This window comes from Cnephaeus nilssonii (genome assembly GCF_951640355.1).
Source record: "Cnephaeus nilssonii genome assembly, chromosome: 7".
NCBI classification, from domain to species: Eukaryota; Metazoa; Chordata; class Mammalia; order Chiroptera; family Vespertilionidae; genus Cnephaeus; species Cnephaeus nilssonii.
The window spans coordinates 60,161,533-60,182,192 of NC_137078.1; the positions used below are offsets into that span (position 1 = coordinate 60,161,533).

At 50.0% G+C, this 20,660-nt stretch overlaps 1 protein-coding gene across 1 annotated transcript in view; it reads left to right on the forward strand.

The window, feature by feature from the left end:
* The first annotated feature begins 2,193 nt into the window (after positions 1-2,193).
* The window catches only part of KANK4 (KN motif and ankyrin repeat domains 4), a 71,554-nt gene continuing 53,087 nt past the window's right edge, over positions 2,194-20,660 (forward strand). Inside the window, exon 1 of the mRNA XM_079776804.1 lies at positions 2,194-2,457. The gene's annotated coding sequence lies outside the window, so the exon portion shown is untranslated. The remainder of the gene's footprint in view (positions 2,458-20,660) is intronic.

The window sequence follows — 20,660 nt, forward strand, 5'->3', positions numbered from 1 at the left end:
TTGTTAACTCCTCCTACACCCCAAACTCCAGCAAAGGGCTGGGGAAGGAGGGACTCATTCTCTGCCTGCAGCTCGGCCCTCTGCTTACAAGCTTCAGGCTACAGCAGTATTGCGTCTGGTCGTTCTAAATCAGCTTTGCAGACTCACTCTGCCTGAAAGGCCCATGCTGGTCCTGCAGTGGACACGCCCAAACCTGAGATTCTAGAAGACCTGCTGCCCGCAAAGGGCCCCTATTCCTACGACCACCCAAGGAGTCTACTTCCCAGCCTAATTCTTGCTGACTTTCCTGTTATGACAGGAAAAATAAGCAGTGCTCTAGCTGATGTCTCTGTGTCCGTGGCTTCTGGTTTAATTGAGGGGGCGGGGGGCGGGGGCTACGAGCAGGTGTATTTGCTTAGTCCGTTCTTCTTCCTGTTTCCTGAGTCCCTGCTCTGGGACTCAGCAGCCTGGGCTGCCCCAGTTCCACGCCTGCTTCCTCTGACTCAGCTTTACCCTCACGACATAGCTTCTTCCTGAGTCATCAGGCCGAGCTTTCGAGGACAGCAGCTGGCACTCTGGCTTCATCTTCCCAGGAAAGGTGCTCTGTCACCACACCTCAGAGCCACCCCATGCCTAACTCGGCTCACAACACCCAGAAAGCAAGGAACAGAGTCTTAGTGAGATCAGAGAATGCAGAGGAAAGGCGCCAGGACCTGGGGTTGGGATGCCTGGGTTTCGGTTCTAGCTCCGGTTGGCTTGTGTGGCCTTGGGCGAGTCACTGGAACCTCCTGAACTGGGGTTTCCTCTCCCAGAAAATGAAAATAGTTGCCTCTGCGGGGCCCATCCCACCGGGGTGTTGGGAGGCCCAAGTTAAATAGTGTAGAGTACCCCGAGTTCCAGGGCACAAACCCCTGCTCCACGAACTGGATCTGTTCATAAACTCATTTGGCTTGAACAACGTTGACCTACATATCAAGTGTTTACCATTTTTTTAAAGTGAGTTACCAACAAATTGAGACTTCACTTAAATATCTGAATGCATTTACAGCTTCTCTTAAAAGTGGGAACATCCCACTCTATTAATTCCTTGCCCGGAAGGTCTAAAATGAACTAGAACTGAATCGCAGCAGCCTCTTCACTTGGGCAGGAGCCTGGGGCTGCCCACAAGGTCATGGAAGTCCCCATCACTCCCTACTCTTCCCAACACTGGGGCCAAGCCTCGGCTGCAGTTTATTATTGCTCTGGGGCTGTTGTTTTGCTTTTAGAGGAGACTGGTGGAAGTGAGGTCATTGTAATGAACATGTGTCCATCCACACGGGAAAATGGAAGTCCTGTAAGTGTCCCTTGCCCCACATTATCTCCTCCTTCAGGGTCTCAGTGTCAAAAATGAAACCCCTTTGGTTAAGTTTGCCCTATGCCAACGGGCCCTTTGAAAGGTACCTACGGTGGGCCAGAGTTGGGATCTGGGTCCCCCAGGCTACATTCCCCCCCTCTCATGTCTGTCTGTCCACATCTGTAAAATGGGGCAATATCAGCTCTTTGCTTTTAAGTTTATGTTGTGCACAACGTCTGGCATTTACTGATCTTACAATAATTCAAGGTTATTAATCTTAACGAAAATCTTTTGAACTGATACAAAGTGTTTGGGGGGGGGGGTGAGTGTGAAGTGAAAGATTTAGGATTCCTGAGTGGGGCTAGCGCCATGAGTGGGAAGGAAAAAAGCAAATGGATAAAGACATGACTTGGGAGAGAGAGAGAAGTTGCTCGCACCCCACACCCACCCTCACCCTTCCACCTCAAGGAGAAAATACCGCTGGCGAGTACCTCAGCCCACCGAGCTCTGGTTCATGATCAAGGCTGGGTTCTCGTCCCCGCTCTGCCCGTCACCGCCTAGTGCGACAGCGTCTCCCCGCACCTATAGGTGAGCATACAAATGCCCCACCAACTGTTGTGGCCAAGATGAACCGAGATAACTGTACGTGAAAGCACTTGTGGAAATCTGAAAGGCGCTATACACAGATCAGTTCTCAGGTCTCTTTTCAGGAAGTTTTCCTTCCAAACTGTCCAAGGGCTTCTTGAGTTCATCACAGCTAAGACCCTCCCCTCGATTTCCAAGCGCTGCTCCTTCCTACACAGCGGAGCCCGCGCGCGTCAGCCTTTTTTTCTCCTGGCGAAGGCGGGGACTCGGTGGTGTCGGGCCGGCGACGCGGGGCGAAGCTCGGGCGGGCTGCGCCTGGCCAGTCCCGCAGCGGCCGCGGAGGGTGTGACCGCGGGGTGTGCGCCCCAGGCTCCGGCCGAATCCGCCGGCCAGAGGGCGCCTGAGGGTGTGCGCGCTCGGGGCGCCGAGTGTGCGCCTGCCTGCCCGGGGGTGCGCGCCGGGGACGGGACTGTGCACCCGAGGCTGCGTGCACCCCAAAGCCGGGCTGTGCGCCCACCGCTGGCACGGCCGCCTTCCGCCGGACTCCGCGGCTCGCCAAGGTAAGGCGCCCCGCGACCCCGGCCCGCGCCAGCACCCAGCCCTGCGCCACCGGGGTCTTGGCCCCGCCACGCTCCTCTGCCTCTGCCGCCCGCCTCGCCCCCTCCTCGCGCCGCGTCCCTGGCGCCCCTGACGGCAGAGACTGCGGCATCCTGGGCCGACCTGAGCCCCCTTTTGGGGTCCGAAACAGCCCAAGGGCGGGCGCCTCTCCCCTTGCGCCCGGACTGGCTCCCGGCGCCCCGAAGCCGGGCAGAGAAGAGACCAGTGAGGAGGGGGAAGGCCGCGTCGTCCTTGCGGCTGGGGTGGTGCAGCCCCCGCCCAGCGCTTGCGAGCTAGACGCTGCGGTCCAGGACGAAGCTTGCAGGACTGGCGCGCCCTGCCCCTGGCTCACAGGACTACCTGAAACGAGCTCTTAGTCTTCCTTCTTTCCGAAAATCCGCCCCGATCGCCCTCTGAACTTTCCAGCGCTCCCGCTGGGCTACGACCTTGGGTGGAGGCAGTCGGGCTCCTCCCGCGCGCTGGCGGCCAAGGGCGCTTTTTGCGATCCTGTGCACCCCTTGGTGAGATGCCCTCCCTCTCATCCCTCTTTTAAGGTCAAACCTTTGACCCACAAGTACCGTGTCCCTGCAGCCTGGCCAGGTACTGGGCATTGGAACGTGGAGCCCCAGAGCCCCTGCACCAGGCCGGAATCTGCTCTTGCCCCTAGGGCATGTGTTAGGGCTGCAGGAGCCAGGGGTTTTAGTGCCCAGGAGCCCCAGAGTGCTGGAATGGAGGGAGAGGAGGGGACATTTTTCCAGGAGAGGAGAAGGAGATTCCCCCCTTTGCGAGGATGACCCCTTGAAGCCTGGACAAAGTTCTATTGACCAATTAGGGTCAGGAGATGGTCAGATGCCACCAGTGACCAGCACGAGGCCTGAGGAGAAAGCATATTGAATGAAATACAATCCCCGAGGACCTGCCTGGGTGGGTAAACCAACTGCGGGTGCCTTAGAGCCCCTTCCAGACGGCACAGAACACTGAACTGCACTTGGAATAGAAGCAGAGTCCCCTCTGATACTGCCTTGTCGAGTCCCGCCCTCCTTCCCTGTCCAAACTCCTCACTGGACCTTAATGTGAGTTTTGGGGGATGTTAAAGGGCAGTGGGAATGCGGAATGGCTCAGGGTCCACACAGGGCTTTCCATTCAACCAACAAATACTTGCTCTGAGCCAGGCGCGGGCAAGGTACTGGGATAGAGCAATGAACAAAACTGGCCGTGTCTGGCCTCATGGAGCTTGCAGTCCAGTGTCCAAGACCAACATGAATCAAATCACTCAAATATAGAATTATGAAGTGCTGAATTCTTTGAAAGAAAAGGTTAAGGTGCTGAGAGAATCTGTGGTAGGCACAGTAGTTGCTTAGAAGGCTAACTGGAATTCACTGGTTGAAGAGTGTGGAGAGAGCCTTCAATGCAGAAGGAGCATGGGAGAGGGCCCTGAGTTTAGTAACAGAGTTGATTAGAGGAACTGAAAGACTGTATCCCAGGTGATGAGCAGAGGTTCAACCAAATGGGCATGTCCCTTGCTTCTGCATCCCATGGCCTAGGCCAGTGGTCGGCAAACCGCGGCTCCCGTTGCCCGACCGACCGACACCCCCACTTCTTCTAACGCCACGTCTTCAAAATAGACTCGCCCAGGCCGAAAACCGACTTCTGCGCATGGGCCACGAAGTTTCAATCGCACTGTACGTGCGCGCCCGCACGTGGTATTTTGTGGAAGAGCCACACTCAAGGGGCCAAACAGCCACATGTGGCTGTGCGCGCCACGGTTTGCCGACCACTGGCCTAGGCCAATCAGTACCTTCCTTTCTTGCAAGTGTCCCACGTTGGGCTGCCAGTTGCAAGTGTCCCCCCCCCCCCCCGCCCCCACGTTCAGGGTTCAGGTTCAGGGTTCGGGCTCTGGAGGAGGCCGCACGCAAATGAAAGAGACTAGACAAGAAAGTATAAATTTGGGAATTGGGGGCCAGGCGGGAGCCCCACTCAAGGGGAAGGACTTCACCGGGCTCTGGCCTTGCTATCCCTTTTATTAAGACTTTGGGATACACCCATAGCCTTTAGGCAGGCAATTCCAATGATAGCCAATCAAGAATTTACATAAAACTAAAAGGCGGAAGTTGCTTTAGCTACCATTGTCTCAACTAAACAGTGGGTGGTTGGCTCTGACCTTTCAGAGCTTCAAGGTTGACCAGCCTTCCGGGTTCCTTGTCTACCCCTCTCTGCTAGTGAGGACAATGGGCGGCTTCCGACACTTTCTCAGCCATTATAATGCGCATTCGGAGTCCCCCTGGCTGGGAGAGAAAGAGGGAGAGACTGATAGACTGGTGCCAGACTCAGCCTGCCCCTACCTTCCCCCCCCCCCCCCCCCCCCACCCGTGCATACCAGCATCTTGGTCAGACAGCCCATGCCCGCTCAGGGTGCCAAAGAAGCAGCAGGTCTTTCTACCACTTGTTTCCTATTGCCAGCTGCGCTCAAAACTGACCAAGGCCTCTGCTCAACATTTAGAAAGGTTCATGCTGGGAGTGGTGGCTCATCTTCGACTTTTGAAACTAGAATGAACTCGTTGCCTGCAGTGTAAAATTCCTTACATGGCATATCACTTCCCCCATCTCCTCCCTTCTCAGTGAGCACTGTCTGTTCTACTCACAGTCACACTCCAAGCAGTTCCTAGAACACACACACGCTGCCTTTGCACATGCTGCCCTTTGTCTAACATACTCTTCCTACTCGTTCATCCAGTGCGTGCACACTCAGCTTCCAATTTCAGCATTAAATTTAAGGTTTCCTTACCCCATCCCCACCCGAGCCAAGGCCTTTCCTGACCAGAGTCAGCTGCTCCATTTCTTTGTTTCCAGAGCTCCCTGGACATGCCTCGGTCACAGTGAGCATCAGCTGCACTGGGCATCTTTAAAAAACAAAAGCATGTTTTTTATTGATATTGAGAGAGAGGGGAAGGGAGAGGGGTCGAAAGATAGAAACATCTCCAAATGCATCTAACCAAAAATATCTTGTATGCAGTGTCCCATGGTTCACAGCCCTTGCCTCCCCATTGACCCATTTCCTGAACTTTGGACTTTAATTTTACAGGAAACAGAGGCCAATGAGGTACAGTGACTGCCCAAGCATCTGCAGCTGGTTAAGAGCGTGGACCCCCTTCTCCCTCGTCCCCTCCCCCCACCCCAGCTCCAGACTTCCGGTCCAGGGCTTCTTCTTTTAGCCAAATAGCCTCCTTTCGTCCCTGGCACCTTGTGAAGGCCATTGGGCATAGCTGGAAGATGGATATCTTGGTTTTGCTTCAGTTCAGTAGCAGCCTAAGGTGTGACAGGGAGAAAAATCTTATTATGGGCAGAGTTGACAATTAGGAAGACAGATGGGCCATCTCCCTGGCCTGTTGGCTGCCCCTTGCCTGAAATGCTATTACATCTGTTTTAGCTGGAAGAGGGGCACATGTGCTTCACAGTTATCTTCTGGGCCCTGGATGGGACCTTTAAGATCAGGGGCCCAGCTCTTGGTCTTGTCAGGAGCCTCTTCCCCATAGAGCAGGCTTAAAGGAATGAATGGAGAGACTGGGGTTCTTGCTTGTTACCACTGGAGTTCCTGCCTGCTGGCCTGGCCTCTCCCCTGTTTTCTCCAACAAGACACCTACTTCTGGCTACTGGGCCAACCAAGTCCTTCTTATCTGCAGATCAGGATAGTAATTCACCCATTTATCAAAACTGCACTGAGTCCGCTCAGTACCAGGGACTGTGCTGGTCCCCGTTTACAAAGAAGGGTCATGAAGTATAAGCCAGTGTGATATGTGGTTCTGCTCTGGGTGGGAAGGAGGAGGGGATATTACTTCTAATTAAACCCATGCCTTGGGAGGTGTGGTAGAGAGGACAGTTAGGACTTCTGAATGCTGAGAATGTGCTCACTTTTGAAACTCTGATGTTATGCAAATTATGTCATTTCTGGGGGCCAGGTTGGGGGCTGAATTTTTCTGACTGTGAAATGGGGTTGATAATCTTTTTTTTTTTTTTAATCTCTGGGCAGTTGTGCGGACACAGTTATCACACTTCAGATGACAGACCCACTCACTTCTGTATGTGACACGGAAGCAGTACAGTATAATAAAAGGCACCTCTGTGTCAAGCCCTGGCACATTTAATCCTCAGAATAATCCTAAAGATAGTTATATCAAAATCCCCGGTGTATAAAGAGATGAGGAAAGGGAGGCTCAGAGAGGTTAAGTGACTTGCCCAGGCTTATGCATCTAATAAATGATAACATTAGGATTCACAGAGCCTCTGTCCCTGGAGACCAGACCACTTCGTGCCGTTTTGTAGTCATGTGGAAAGAGATGCAGGCTTGGAGGCCAGATGTCTAGGAATCAGAGCCTAAATCTGCTGTTACCTAGCTGTGTGATTTACAGCTGGACCCCTACCCTCTCTGTGCCTCAGAATGCTAATCTCCCAGACTCAGAGTTTGAGAGGCTTCTAGTAGGTCTTTCTCTGAACCGTTTCCAGTCTAGGTGAATAACATTTCAGAGTAGTATTAAAGGAAAGAAGAGAGGCCCTCTGGCTGAAAATAGGCCTGCGATGGTTTCCAAGATAAAATAAATGTTGCCCCATGATTTCAAGTAGAGGTTAATGTGATATGCAGGCATTTATAGATTGGTCTGACGAAGCAGGCTGACCATTCCTTCTCCAAGGGAAAGAAGTCTGTTTTCAAAAGAACGCCTCACTGTCTCGCTGGGGCCCAGACCCTGCCCCTCACATAGCTTTCCGGGGACATAGGCATTATGGGAGAAAACACAAGTCCCAATGCCCATCTCCTTCCCCATTTCCCCCCCAAAAGCAAATAAAACATATTGACTGGATAAATATATTTTTTAATGCGGCTGTGGCTTTTCCCTTTGTGTGGAAGGACCCTTTGTGTCTGTAGTTTCCTTTGGTATGTCTAGTTTGTGGCTCTGACGTCAAGTGACAAGTGGGGGGAAATATGGCGTTGGGGAGAATTTGCTCCATGCCAAGAGACAAGAGCAGAATTCAGTGCCGTTTCCCTCCACAGCGTGGGTTCTGCCCAGAAGCCAGAGATGCTGACTCTCGGTGAAATCGGTTTTGATTTTCATAGCAGGGCACCAGGCAGCGGCTGAGTGTTTCCAGGTGCTGTGCTCATCGGCTGTTAATTACCACCCCCCACTCCCTGCCCCCTCAGAAAATGGAGCCATCCTACTCTTGGGAAAGGGTTTAAAAGACTGGACAGGTCAAGTTGGGTGGTGGCTGAATATATCCAAGAATGGTCACATGTACTAGGTTTAATATTGAATATGTGTGTGGGGGAGGCATTTTATCAGTAACGTTAGAATTTGAGAGATGGGTTTCATGTATCATTTATGTGATTTTAAATAAATAAATAAGTAAAAAAGGCCATCACCCCTCCGCTCCTCAAAAAGAGGAGGAGGATAAAAGAGGGAATAAAAGCTTCACCATTTTACTAGCCCTGTGAGCCCAAGCAAATGACTCAACTTTTCCTTCCTCGTCTGCAACTTCAGCTTCCTCGTCTGTAAAATGCTACTGATAATGCGGACTTAGGGAGGGCCCTTCTGATGCACACAGCAGGGGCTCCCTTAAATGATTCTCGGGAAGAGGGTGAGGAGCCGTCCACCGCAGCATTGCTACCTAAGCACAGCCCGGAGGGAGCCCAGGCGCCCTTGAGGTGGGGTGGAGAGGGTTCTGAATTCAAGGTTAGTCCACCAGTGCAGGCGGTCACTGGTCTTTACTTTGGATGTCATCGGCTCAACTCAGCACCTGCCCACACCGTCCCCTTCACCACACTATCACACCCAGCTCTCCTTTGCTGCTTAGTTCAGGTTCCAGAGAAGATCCTAACATCTGAGCTCAGTTCTCTAGAAGCTGAGGCTTTCTTTCCAGGCCATGTCTTGGCTGGTCTCTGGTCAGCCTGGGCATAGGATACTGCTGAGGCCCGAGTCCTCGCTGGGCCAAGCCGATGGGAGTGGAGGACAGAGGAGGGCCAGGTGTATAGAAGCTGAGCTTTTGGAGCAGGAAGGGGAGTGAGTGGAGGTAGATTCCTAGAGGAGGAGATGAAGGGGGGCTGGAATTCAAGAACATGCCCAATAGGAATACTTACCGAGTTGTAAAGGACCTAACAGAGATTCTGAACTTGGGGTTAACAGCTCATGTGTAGAATTCAGAGGAGTCTGTGAACTTGGGTGATGAAAAAGAAATAACATCTTTATTTAGCATTTTCTTCAATTATGAATGTAGGCAATAAACCACAATGTCTTTGCAGTATCTGTGATATTGTTACCCGTAGGGATCACAGATATTTTCATATCACAGTTCAGCTGCTGCAGACATCTTGGGCTATGAGTTATGCCCATTGCAGCTCTGAGATTAAAGCAGTTATTCCACCCGCTGCTAGAGCTCGCTATTTAATGTGTTCATAAAGAACATACATTACACACTCATTTTAATATTTTTTAATAATTGTATTTCAATGTAATTGGTTTCCTTTGTAGTCAAGCAACTCATTTTATGTTATATATTTTAAAACGTTCTGAGAAAGGGTCCATAGGTTTTATCAGTCTGCTAAAGGGGTGTCCATGGCACCAAAAGGGAAAGAGCCCCTGACAGGAAGTCAGTAAGCTTAGGTCCCAATTCCCTACCCTCGCTTGTCCTCATCTTTCATAGACCCATCTATCTCTGTCTAATTAGTACAGACATTCTTGAGCAGTTGTAAATTCCTTTTAATATTTTGGCAAATTTGTAAGAGCACGTAATTTGTGGTTTGGGCGGAAGGTTTTGATGTATATCCAGAGGTTCATTTACAAATTACAGGCACACATGGGCAACTGGTTAGACAATTCCTAGCAGCCTACAAACCCACCAGGCCCCACAAATGCGCTAGGCCCTGTGTTGATGGCTTGGCGGACCCTATGCAAACCAGTCCCTTGAAAAAAACCACCCGGTGGACAATTATGGTCCTGAGAGGTTAAGGGGCTTGTGTAGGCTAATTGATGGGATCACTTGATCAAATGCAAGCTCGAGTCCTAGGAAAGAGGAGAAACCCTGGGAGAAGTAACTTTGAAGCAGGTTCTGAAATTGAGGGAATGCGAGGGAGGCAGATGGAAGGAGGAGGGAGGCTTTGAGGCTGTGAGAGACTGGCCAGATGTTGATTTTGAGGAGGAAGCCTGTGGAGAGAGGAGAGCCCACTGGAGCAACAGTAGCCGAGAGGAGGGTATATGTGTGTGTGTGTGTGTGTGTGTGTGTGTGTGTGTGTAGGTTTGCTCCCTTTTATTGAATGCTTAACATGTACCACACACTGTGCCGAGTCCTTTAAATACAGCAGCTGTTAAATGTTTACCAGCCACCCAAGGAGCTATGACTGTTACTATTCCCATTGTATTGGTGAGTAAAGTGAGGCTGGTTCTAAGCTTCATACCTCTGCTCTAGGTCACAAAGCTACTAAGTGGTGGAGCCAGGAGCTCAGCTCAGATCCGGCTGATTCCAGACCCTTATGCCCTTAAAAACTACAGGCAACCGCTGCAGAGTCTGTTTGGAAAAAAACTATGGCTGCCTTTTTGTTTCAGTAAGAAAGTGCTTACTGTCCATCCATCGTGTCTTCCCCATCCTTCTCTTCAGCCTTTTGCCTGTTTCCACGCCTCCCCCCCCCACCCCCCCGCTCCGCTCCCCACCTTGAATCCACTCACAGGCGCCTGTGCTGTGAGTGTGGGGAGAGGATAAAAATGAAGAGCAAAAGCTGTGCGGTCAGGCAGAACTGGAGCCTAACTCTGGCTCGGCCACCTGGCTGTCTCCCTGCCGAGCCTCAGTTTTCCTCTCGGTGACAGGGAGATAGTGGTGCCTCCTTCTGAAAATGATGCCTTCTCTTACTGGTGCTTCAGCGCTGTTCGGGCCAGCCTTTCCATTTGCGTGCCTCCGCTCTCCTCTGCCACGGGGTGACTGTCCCATTTTCTCCAGGTGTGGGCTCCTCTAGGAAGCTTCCCGGCACCCTCACACCCGGCCTGCGGGCAGCAGGCCCCACTCCTGGGCCAGGAGCTCCCTCTGTCCTGAGCCTCTTCACCTGCCGTTTGTCTCTAGGAAACCTTACAGTTACCTAGACCATCCCTCCTGTCTTACAGGTGAGGACACTGGGGACCAGCGCGGGCAGGTGGCAGGGCCTGGGTGGCACGGGGAGTGAGGAACTGAGCAGGAATGAGAACCCAGGACTCGCGCTCCAGCACCTTGCCCGGCCCTGACCCCAGCGCTGAAAGTGTGTCTCCCACACTGCGAAGCAGGCTGTTTTGGGCCTCGGGACACTCACCGAGCACCTGAAGACATTCTTCTGCAGTTGCTCCTTGCCCCACTCTTGCCCTGCCTCCTGGCTGGCCTTCCCTGACCCAGTCTTCTCTCATTCTACCCCATGCCCGGGCTTTGCCAGCTGCTGAATGGAGCCCTGTGTTAGCCAGGTCTGTGGGTGGCCGCCTTCGGGTGATGGCCGGTGGTTCCCAAAGGCTCTCGCCTTGTGAACTCTGCCCACTGGCCCAGCTGAGGCCTGACATTCCCTGCATTGGTTATTCCTTTGGATTCCTTTGTCTTTTCCAGAGAGCTATTGTTAAAGTGCAAATATGTTATCCTGAAGGGGAACCAGTTAATCCACCCTCCACTGTGGCCCCCGAGAAAGAGTAGAAGTTTGGACTTGGATAAGTCACACCGCCTCCCTGCCCCTCAGTTTCCTATCAGTAAAATGGGGACAATAAGAGATTGCATTGTAGGGTCACCTGAGGATGAAATAAGATAGTGCACAGAAAGCACTTTACATAATAGGTAGTCAATTAAATTAGCTTTTTTTTTTTCTGTCTCTAACGCAGTAGGATTATTTGGTCAGTTCTCTTGCTGAAGTCCTGGTTCTTATTAGGTTTTGTTGGTGTGTGCTTTGTTTATTTAAAGAAATGTGGTTTCCTTTTAAGATTTATTTCCTTTCTAATTATAAAATGGTTTTGAACTTCAATTTCTTGCCTTTAAAATAGGGTAAAAGATCCTACTGTACTGGCTCTTTGAGGATTTACGAGCTAACGTGCCTGTGGCTCCTTTGCCTGCCCGAGGCTCTCAGTGAGAGCCGAGATTTGGGAGTTACCTGGGAGGTGGGATTGAAAGACACTGGGAGCTTAGGGGAGGTTCTGGGTGGGTCATTAGGGAGGAGCTGGAGAAAAAGGGGAACTGAGGGAGACCCTGACCCTCTGCCCCAGCCGTTTGGAGGTGGAGTCTGGGTGGGAGGGGACCTGGAATCCTGCCTGGCTCTGGGAGAGGGTGGACCCTGTGACCTTTTCCCAGATCTTCTGCCTTCCAGGCGAGTGCTCGGAGGTTCTGAATTCCCTGGGGAAGTGGTATCTTTGGCTTCTCTCCCTGGCTTGATCTTGGCGGAGGGATGAGGAAGAGACCAGAGTTCCCTTACCTCTGATCTCATAGTGGGTGTTGTCAACTGCTCCCTTGAGAGGGCAGTTGGGCTTCTGAGAACATCAACCAAGGCTAGATTCTCTGCAGTTTCTCCTGAGATGGGGACGGCCCTTTTTGCCTGGGCCGGGGAGAGGGTCCCGGAGCAGAGGTAGCCTGGCCCAGCCCTCAGGCCAGCGAATGAGGAGGGGGTTTTGGGGTGGGGGCAAGGTCACAGGAATGTTCTAGCAACCTGCAGAGCAGAGTGCCTCACTTCAAGGGTTCTCTGGAAGAGGATACCCCTCGGCCCCTTGTCTGCCCTGGGCAATGAGCACTGTCTGCCTCCGCACCAGGCCTGCTGTGAGCTTCTCCAGTTCACATTCCTGCCAGCTTTCTGGGGAAAGCTCATCTCTGCCATCATCCATCATAACTGAAGTTAGCCTTTCAAAGCACAGCCCGATGTGCAGAAAATCACTTTCCCCAGGGCCAACGACCAGGAGAAAAGAGTGGCAGTGAATGCTGGTTCCTGGGGCCCTGAAGCCCAGCAGCATCCTCCCTCCCTCCCCCCGACCCCCCCGCCTGCCCCACCCTGCTGGGTGGTGTGGAGGGAGTGGCCAGGTGTGGGGTGGGAGCAGCTGGAGCTTCCCAATTATCTGCTTTTGGGCTGGAACGCAAAGGAGCCAGCCTTAATTCCAGCCCAGAAGTGGGGCCGGGAGCCATGGGGTTCATTATATCTCACATTTGTTGATTACCTGTGCACACTCTTTTCTTCCCTTCTTCCCTCTTCTGCCCCTCCCTCTGTCATTCCCTCATTCCCTTCCTTCTTGCTATCAAGTAAATACTGGTCACTTACTCTGGGCCAGGTACTGTGCTAGGCAAGGGGTTTACAGTCCAACAGAGGAGACAAAGACTCAGCTAATTACTAGACCGTGCTCTGGCGGATGCTCTTGCAGAATGATGTGGGAGCACAGAGCTGGGAAGGGGACCAGTCCTGACTGGTGTGTGGAGCAGGGGAAGGTGCTGGTAGGGAAAGCTGCCTTGAGGGTTGAGTAGGAGTTACCAGATGGAGACAGAAGGAAGAGGTATGGGCAGAAGAGAGTCTAGATGACCTATAAAGCTACAGTATATACAGAAAGTTCAAGATATCACTTATTCACTGAGTTTTGGTTTTCTCTCCTGTAAAATGAAGATAATAGTACCAAAGTCATAGCTGGCACACACAAGAACCCTTCCTTCCTTTTCTTGCAATTTATGACCTATCAGAAAGATTTAAACATGCAGAAGCAGTGGGGATGAGAGGGAGTTAAGTGAGAAGCACGTGGCGGGACATTGCTTTTTGAAGAGAGCCTTGGAGCATGGGCAATATTAATTGAGATTAATATTTAGGATTAGGAAGGGTGGGTGCAATTTAAGCAGATTCTTGAAGGATGGAGAGAAGACAAGGCAGCTTAAAGGGTTAGTAAGGTGTGAGCAAAGGCACAGGCATTCAGGCGAGGGCGAGGTGTGGGTTGCATTTGTGTGGGGCAGAGGAGGTGGAGGTAAGGAGAAGAAGGTGGGCTGAGACCACGTCAATGCCTAACTGGTGGGCATATGGGCAACACTTAGTTTGCATGTGGGTTTTGTTCGACCTGCATAGTGTTGGTGATTTTTTTCAAATAAAACATTTAAAAACCAGATTTTACATAAATCTACATTCCTGGATTTGTTTTGAGAAGAAAAAAAAAAATCAGATCTGGCAACACTAGCCTTGAATTAACCACCACATGGCAACATCTGGCCAGAAGGTGAGTGGTGAACATTCAGGTGTTCACTGTAGCCTATTGTCACAGGTTGCGTCTCCCACTGGCCAGTTAGCTTGTTGCCTGAAATCTCCACCATTCAAATCACGCTGGAGTTAACACACTGTGTTCTGAAAGCCCCTAATAAAATGCTAATGCATTGCAGGGGAGGAGAAAGAAAATCCTAAACCACTAGCATTGCAATTCCTTTATCACATTAGGGAATGGATTGTACTGCACCTCTGAAGATCTTAATCGTGGAGAAGCAGTTAGGTGGGGGAAATGCTTGATGCAGGAAGGCTGGGGGAGGGAGCTAGGATGTAACGGGTGGGAGCTGACACCTGGAGGGGATGGAGATGGTGGGGCCCTGCAGTGAGTCATTTCACCTGCTCCTTCCAGCCATGGCGCCTGGTGTCTTTGCGGAAGGACACCAAAACGCCTGTCTTTGGTGGGTGTTTATTCCATTGTGAGCTGTTCACTGCCTTATTTTATTAAGCTTGTAAGCTTGAAAATTGGACTCTTAGAGATCAAAGTGGAATTTGTTTCGGGTTTTTTAATTGGTAAGGAAACTAAAGAAAAAAGATATTTTTTTCATTATTTGAATAGTTTTTAGAGAGTATTATGTGTTTTTTACAATTTGAAAGGCTCAGTAAGCCCTATTGGAAAGAGTTTATTACAAAGTTATTTATAGCATCATACCAGTTAGCAGCAAACATTTAAAATAACATAAAAACATATAAAGGCATAAACCACGACTGTCAGGAATTGGTGGTTAGGCAGGTGGGATGGTTTAGAGTGTATTACTCTAGACTTGGTACTATACCCATATGAGATATAATTATATCCTTATACAGCTAGATATACACTGAGTGGCCAGATTATTATGATCTCTGAACACATAATAATCTGGCCACTCAGTGTATATGTATATATATATTAGAGGCCCGGTGCATGAATTCGTGCATGGGCGGTTGGCCGGCCTGCCTGCTGGTCAAACTCCTGGTTGAGGGGACAATTTGCATATTAGCCTTTTATTATATAGGATATACACTGAGTGGCCAGATTATTATGCGTTCAGAGATCATAATAATCTGGCCACTCAGTGTATATCCATATATGCATATCTGGGTAGAAACATTTTTAAAAAATAAGAATAACGTTTTACATATGTTCTGCTGTGTTTCCCCCCTAATGCTCTTTCCAATAGAACATACGAGGTTAGTACATCACCTGTGAAGAGAGTCTGCGATGGAAAGCACTGCAGGCTAGAAAGAGCTGGTTGTAAATCCCCACGGTGACCCTCTGAGCCTCAGTTCTCTCCCTATAAAATGGGGATAATAATTCCTTCCTGCAAAGGTTAGAATGCGGGTTAAATAAAATGCAGATGTGCTCAGCACAGCTTGCTGGGTATTGGATGACCAGAGCCCATTACGCCGTTGGGAAAGCAAACCCTGCTTACATCTTCCATTCTTTGAATTCCTCCTTCTCCACCCTTCACCATGTGGAGGGAGGAATGGGGTGGACTCTAGGGCGTGGGGAGTGAATCCGAGATGAGTTTTAACTTTTCACAGCGGAATTTAAAATCCTCTTTTCAGTACCGAGTAACATTAAAATCTCAAGCAGTTCATTAATAGATGCATTCCGTTTTGTTTGGGATGTTTTCTCTGGACTCACTTTTATTTATGCAGCCGCAGAAGAATTCCTGAAGCCAGGTATGTGGATAGGAAGCTGCATCTGATAGGGAGGCTGTGACCTGTGCCTGCCCTTCAGCGGGGCACCCTCTTGCCTGTTGGGAAAGTCAACTCCTCTTAGTAGAAGGGGGATTCATGCCCTCTCTCTGTAAAGGCCAACCCTCCCTGCTACCTGCTTTCCCTTTTTCATTTCTCTCCTTCCTTTTCTGGCTCTAGATTACAATATTTCTCTTTCATTTGTATAACACATCTTTAACAAAGACCTCTTACTCCTGTTACCTCATGAAACCCCCGACAAGTCCATAGCTGGTGGGGTTATTATGTGGCAAATGAAGCAGCTGAGGCCCTGAGAAGTTGCAATGACTCAAACTCACACAGCAAAAATCGGACAAATCTGGGTGTCCTGGCTCCAGGCCATGCTAGTCATGCTGTATCACATTGCCTGCTCTTCTCATTGCGTGCAGAAAGCTCCTGAAATGGGGGCTGCGGGAGGGGGCCCTAGTTCTGGCCAGGTGGGATTTACTTTTTGGAATGTGTGAGGTTGTTGGGCTTAGTATTCTGGGAGAGTCTGGTGGGAGCAGATGAAAGGAAGGGATTTGGGGGTCACCCCGGTCAGTGGAAGGGGCAGACGGATGGTGCAGAGCTAGGACACCGCAAGAGAGGCCAGCCTTCGTCATCTCTGGCAGCATTTGGTCTCTTTTGGATGTTTGGCCTTTTTTTGCCCCATTCAGCTAGTTAGCATACAATGCTTTTTTGGTACCCACAGAAAACACCTTTCCTAATTCAGGCCACATCTTCCTGGCCTCCATTCTCACATCCAACAAATCAAAACTTACCACCTCTGTTTCACACTCTCTCAAAGAATGTCTGAGAGCTGTTCAGATAAATTAATTTGCTTAAATGGGCATATGGACCTAATACATTTATGTAGCCCACATTTAATATCATAGTTGCATTATAGACCAGCTCTTGCCAATAGATATATAATGGAAGTCACATTTGAAGTGTCCTACTAGCACATTAAATAAAAAGGAAACAGGTAAAATTAATTTTAATGATATATTTTTATTTGACCTATAGATCCAAAATGTTATCATTTCAACATGTACTCAATACCAAAAAATTAATGAGATATTTTATACTCTTTTTTTCATACTAAATCTTTGAAATGCAGTAGCAACATTCCCCTGTGTCGTACACTTATAGTACATTTTAATTCAGACGAGCCATATTGCAAGTGCTCAAAGGCCGTGTGTAGTTTGTGGCTATAGTTTTGGCCAGCGTAGTTACAAGGCTTCACTGTTAAACCAAGAAGACTTATTTGGGATGGGTAGGGGGTGCTTTGGGGGACTTTTGTAATCAGGGTGTGTTTGAGTAGGGTGGCTGGTCAGCAGAGCTCAGTTACAGCCCTTCATGGCTACTTGCCCTGTCCACCTTTGTGCTGGTTGGCATGGATGATGTGATGTTGAAAAATATTCCCCTCACCCATTATGCCAACATTCACACTATTTGTGTTCTCCACGATCTCCCCTCTTAACATCTTTTACTTTTATAAACACCAATCCTAGGTTAAACTTTACTGTCCCATATCTCTAGTCCTGCCCTGGGACTGCTGGATTCATTTTAAATCTGTGCCCTTTGACCTTACCTGCTACCTGACATCCCTCATGTCTGTCTCAGTCATCTCATCCAAATCCCCTCCCTGACTGTGGCAAACCTCATCTGCTGTCCTTGAGTTCCCAAAGCCCCTCACATGCCCTGGGCCTGTTCCTTCCCACCTGACGAAGAAGGTGGAAGTCATGTTCCTGCAACGCTCTCATCTCTGCCGCACCATTTCTCTCCCCTCCCTGGTCAAAGCCAAGCCTTAAACATCTTCCCTTCCCACCTCCAGAAACACTTTCCTTCAAGCTGGCCGTGGACTCTGGAGCTGATGCTTCTGACCTCAAATATCAGTTCTGCCTACTGCTGACGTGGGTGAGGTATTTCACCTCTCTGTGCCTAGTTTCTTCACTGCAAAATATGACTCATCCAATCACCTACCTCCAATGGTTGTGATGAAGATGAAATTCAGTTCTGTTGCATGTTTCAGCACCGTGCCTGGAGTCAGTGTTGGCTCTCATGCCACCTTCTCTTTCCTGCTTCTCAGGCCACTCCTTTTTCCTGGCTTCTTCCCGCTGGCCTGCAGACACGCTCACCTTCCCCTCCCTTGAGCGGCTGCCCATTGCTCTCCTGAATTCCACTGAAGTAGCAAAGAGTAGCCCCATCTGCTGCTTCTCCCACCTTGTCCACGCCTGGCAGCATTCCCCTGCGCCACGGAAGCTGAGCTTGGCCTTGCCCGTTCTCCGGGTTGCAAGCCACTCTGGCTCTTCCTTCACATCTGCTCCCCACATGTGACTTTCTCAGGAGTTTTCCTCACACTCCTCCTCTTGCTCCTCACCCCGTCACCTCAGCTGACATGGATGACTCTAGAATCTACACCACTAACCTTCGGGTTTCTCTCTTGTCCTTGTTTTCATAACTCAGTTGGTGTCCCCACCACTCTCTAGTTACCCAGGTTTGAAACCCTGGATTTTTGACACCTCCCTGTCCTCCCTGATCCAGGGCCTGAACGTAAGTGAGTGTTCAGGAACCAAAGGGTCCATTGGCTGCCAATTTCTATCTAGTTTGCTACCTTTTCATTTCCACTGCAGGCTCCATGATAAGCATTTGATATACTTCATCCCAATTAATCTGTGCAACCCTGTAAGGAGGAAATTGTGTTTTTGTTATTCGACACATATGGACCCCGGGGCTGGGAGAGTTTAGAGAACTTGCTAAAGACACACTGGTAAGTGGCAGAGTGGGATTCAAACTCAGGCCCACCTTACTCCAGAGCCCACACGCTTTATGTTTATGTCGTGCTGCCTGTAACAGTTCTACAGCCAGGCTATGCTCTTCTCAGAACTGCATAAGGATTGGAAGCTGAATACCATGTATGTGTAGGAACACGTTCTTCCGTGCCTATTGTTTGTGTGTTGTTGTTTTGTTTACCCTGTTGTTATCTGGGCTTGTGGCTGGATGCCTTGACCCCTGGCGTTACCACTTGAAAGTCTTGGCTGAGCCCAGGTTCCTGCTGTGAAGTGCCAGAGTCTAGAGGTAGGAATGTGAACACATTTTCGGGTGGCCATGTTCCCCTTTCTCTGGGTTTCAGCCTCCCCATCTGTAAAATGAGCCAGTTGGACCAGCTAAATTGCAAGAGCCTGTCTAGCTCTTACACTCCATGAATGTGTTTCATGGTTCTGCTTACCTGGGACCTACTGTGTGCTTAGCGCATGATAGATGCTGCTGGGCTATGCAGAGAGAACACAAGAGGCATTGCCCTGGGCTTCAAGGAGCTGACAAAATTATTCCGGAAGACAAAGCCAACGTTCAGGAAACTGCCAACAGTGTAAGACATTATGTAATTATGCCTGCAATCTCAGATTATATACATTTGTGATGGTTCAATAAAAGAGAAGAAAGGCTGCTGTTCTCTTAAAATAAATAAATTTTAAAAAAGACAAAAGAAGCAGTTAGTGAAGGCTGGGCAGACTTCTCGTCACACTTGCTACTCTCTCCCCTCTCGAAACCATGTGTTTATTCCTTAAATATTTATGGTCTTCTAATGGGCCAGGTCCTGTGGATGTACCTCCCTCATTGCATCCAGAGTTGTATCCAAACCCCAGCCTTCGTCTTGTTCCTCCTGTGCTGAGAACCTTTGCTGTTTCCTGTCTCTACAGAATAAAGGGAGCTGACCTCCAGCCCCCACTCTCCCCACTCGGGGCCTGGTTCACTGGTCATTCCTCAAGCCCGCCGTGCCTGTTTTCAGCTCTGAGCTACAGGGTTGCTACCCCAGTCTGCCTGTCGAACTTCTATTCATCCTTCAAAGCCCAGCTCAAATACCACGACAGTGATGCTTTCATGGTCCTCCGTAACGCCTTTGTCCCCCTCTGTAAAACCTATGTCCTAATTTAGGTCTCTGCCTCCTATTTTGGACCTTGATTTTTTTAAGAGTTTTTATTCCTGGCTTATTCATCCATAAATCCACAGACCCCGGCCCTGTGCCTGAACAATAATTTCTGATGAATGGCTGATTGAACACCATCTGTAGAGGCTAATTTTTTTTTACCAGAAAGTCTCCCCTTGTTCCCTTCAAGCTGCTGGGATGTTTAACTTCGTGCCTCATGGCCAGTGAGGGTGACTGGATGATTGCGAATGCCTCCTTTTGTCTCCAAATGGTAGTTGGGGGACCCAGCCACAAGAGCCTCACTTTGGCCCTGGAGGGGGCCTTTCAGAAGCTGTGGCAGCTGAACCACACGCTGCACAGGCCTGCGGTGAAGGAGGCATTTGTGTTTGGCTTGGCAGTTGGGGGGCTTTGTGCTCCTCAGCACAAGTGGGTAAGTACGTCAGGCAGGCTCTGGGCTGCACACACCCACCCAGCGGCTGGACCCCAGCGCCTCCTTCCCTGGGAAGAAAAGGAGGCATTGTGTGCACTGGCTGTGCTCCAAGGGAAATATTCCTGTTGTTCTTCTGTTTTGAACTGCTCCCCTTTTAAAGAAAAAAGCCCAGATGTGAAAATCTCTTCCCCACTTCAACACATCCTGGCCACCAATTCCAAATCAGTTGCTGCCTTCGAAATAGTAATGAATCTATGAATCCATCGTTATTCGTATACTTACTGTATCTTTAAGGAGCACTGCTCTGGCTCAGCAGGGTTCAGGGCGCTAGGGTGACAGTCCTCGTCCCTTTTAGGCTCTATATTCTGATCAACGGGTGTCCCAGTCCCTGTGGGACCTGGCCCTGCTCCTTCTCTTGTGCCTTATGTCCCTCTGCAGCCCAGCATTTCCACCTCCAGGACATTGTCTGGCCCTGCCTGACCTCCACCTCTACAACCTGGTCCTGTATTGTACCACCTCCCACCACCTTCCCTCCACTCAGGTCTTCAAGACAGGTGTGGACAGACCATGCCTCAGTCTGGGCGATTGGAAGCGTGGGCAGGGAGACCCGAATTCAACCTTAGCTCTACCTGCCACTGACTTTGTGACTTGGACCAAGTCACTAAACCTCTCTGGGCTTTGGCTTCTTAATCTGCAAGACAGAACAAATAATAACTGACCTCACAGATACAGTCATTGGGAGGAGGAACCGATAATAGTGTGCCACTTGGCACAATGCCTGTCACGCCGTATGGCAAGTCTCAATAATTAATAAAACGAACGATTATTGAGGACTTAGTTGTTTCATTCTTCCCTG